Below are 2,500 nucleotides of genomic sequence, written 5' to 3' on the forward strand. Positions count from 1 at the left end.
AAATTTGTTTATCTTGGTCTCAAGAGAGATGAACAGACCAAGGATATGGATCACTGGAACCATGTCGTGTGATCTGAAGAGACCAAGATAAACAAATTTGCTTTAGATGGTGTCAAGCATGTGTGGTGGTAAACAAGTGAGTTTTACAAAAAAGGTGTATCCTCTCATAAGCCAAGCATGGTAGTGGGACTGACATGGTTTGGGGATGCATGAATGCTGTCAACATTGGCAATCTGAAATACACCTAAAAGAAACATGCACGTCAACAAGCAGATCATGATATTCTCCATAGGATTGCATTCAAATCTCACACCAATCTATTTAAGCCAGATGCAGACTCAAAATGTAAAAGTTCAATACAAAGAAAGGTTGAAACGCACACTGATGACCTCCCTTGCCATCCCTTTTCATTTCCTTTCATTTCGAGACGATTCGAGCCAACATTACACACATACTTACACATAAAATAACCATAAGTAGCTCACTGTTACATACATTTTGCCAAGGCATCTCTCTCTCTCTCTCTCTCTCTCTCTCTCTCTCTCTCTCTCACACACACACACACACACACACACACACACACACACACACAAACATCGTCATATAAAGTGTCCACAGTGTCACTTATTGTGCCTAAACCAAAACCATCCCTAAACCAAACCTGTTACAGGGCGTTGTGGAGCACGCCAACTTGGACACACACAATAGTGGGTTCAAATCAGCGTGTCATCTATAGGCCTACGCAATGGATCATGACATAATGTTGCAGGCATATTACGGTAGTTTATGGCCACTTGGGCAAGCGTGTGAGTAATTGGCGGGGTGATGGACTGTAGCAGCCGAGTATCAGTGGTGTAGTCTGCTTTTTTATGGTGGGTATACTGTATATTTCAGCATTTTTTGAAGTGGGTATACTGTATATTTCAGCATTTTTTGAAGTGGGTATACTGTATATATTTGTGCTATTCAAAACAATGGATCATTCAATTTTAAGTGGGTATACTGAAATCCCTGAAATGTAGAAGTGGGTAAGCCTATACTCCGTATACCCGCGATCTACGTAGACTACACCACTGCCGAGTAGGCTATTAATGTGACCAGTGGTCCGTCTTACCTCGGGAGTCGTGATCAGTCGTCTTTTTTCAGATTCAGTGCTCCAGTAATGCAGGAAATCCGACCATGGCGCTTGTGTGAGTAATTGACCGCACCAGAAAAGTTTTCTAGGCGTTGCACTCCGTGCGAATCTTGTAAGCTTGGAAGCTAGGTTGCTTGAACTTCAACTGCATGTGAAATGTGCTGCTGCCCGTCACATGAGAATCCCGGCAGAGCAGTAAAAGAATGTCTGTGTCTACCCAAAACAACGAATCTTATCTTTCTTTCGGTGCCCTGCTATAGCGACCTTATCTCCCCTTGGAGGACAAGCAATGCAGTGTTGCCAGATTGGGCGGTTACCTGCTCAATTGGGCTACTTGGGATGGCCGTCTGCGGTTAAAAACGGGAGAAATTGGCCATTTGGTGTTTTTTTCTGCAGTTTTGTGTCCATAAATCAATGCAATTCGTTGAAATTGGGCGGAATTAAACGCATTTAGGCGGTTTTGAGAACCTTTTGGGCGGGATTTGATCAGACACATCTGGCAACAGCAATGTCTGGACTCTCTGCCTCCCTACAAATACCAATGGACAGACACCTGGAGTGCGTTCCAATATGCGACCTTGCGTCCTCGTGGCCTCGTACCAGGAAGTAATAGGTCATGATGACATCACTGTCAACAGCATTATATCTCACTATCTCGCAAAAGCCCAATTGTAAAGTCATTTTCTAATTTGCAAACTGGATGGTGAATGAACAAAAGTTGTTGTGGCTAGGCCGACAGCGGGGAAACTTATTTGTTTCCTCCACGGAGGAGGGGCAAGGAGGCGGAGCGAGGCCACAAGCACAAGTGGAGGAGGCAAGGTGTCATATTGGAATGTACCCCTGGAGTTGTTTTTCCCCTGCTGGGGGCTGTGCAAGGCCGTACCTAGAGCGGCTGCTGACTAAGGCCACAGACAGGGGCGGATCTAGCCATTTTGGGGCCCAAGGCGAAATATAAACATGGGGCCCTCAAAAGTCATTATATAGACGTAAAATTGGGTGTTTTGGTGCCAGTCAAGGGTTTTGTCCCATATACCTAGATCTTTGATTACTTTACATAAGTGACACATTAATATTAGGCCTGCTTTTTTTGCATGTCTACCACGACTGGTGTGACATTTGGGGCCTCAGACTGTGGAGGGCAGATTAGGTCGGGGCCCTAGGCAATTGCCTAGGTATGCCTAATTGAAAGTCCGCCTCTGTCCACAGAGGGGATAAACTCACCAGTGCACCCCAACACCAACAATAGTGTGAGTAAAATAGCCTAATCAGAGGTGTAGTCTATGCAGAACGCAGGCAGCCTATACGGAGTATACCCACTTCAAAATGTCAGGGATTTCAGTAGGCCTACAGCCTACCCACTCTCGA

General features: G+C 45.2%; 1 protein-coding gene across 1 annotated transcript in view; it reads right to left on the reverse strand.

The window, feature by feature from the left end:
• The window catches only part of LOC134445627 (zinc finger protein OZF-like), a 111,574-nt gene that overhangs the window by 11,788 nt on the left and 97,286 nt on the right, over positions 1 to 2,500 (reverse strand). The window contains exon 1 of the mRNA XM_063194671.1: positions 1,115 to 1,316. The gene's annotated coding sequence lies outside the window, so the exon portion shown is untranslated. Of the gene's footprint in view, positions 1 to 1,114 lie in introns of the transcript that reaches the window.

This window comes from Engraulis encrasicolus, chromosome 3 (genome assembly GCF_034702125.1).
Source record: "Engraulis encrasicolus isolate BLACKSEA-1 chromosome 3, IST_EnEncr_1.0, whole genome shotgun sequence".
NCBI lineage: Eukaryota > Metazoa > Chordata > Actinopteri > Clupeiformes > Engraulidae > Engraulis > Engraulis encrasicolus.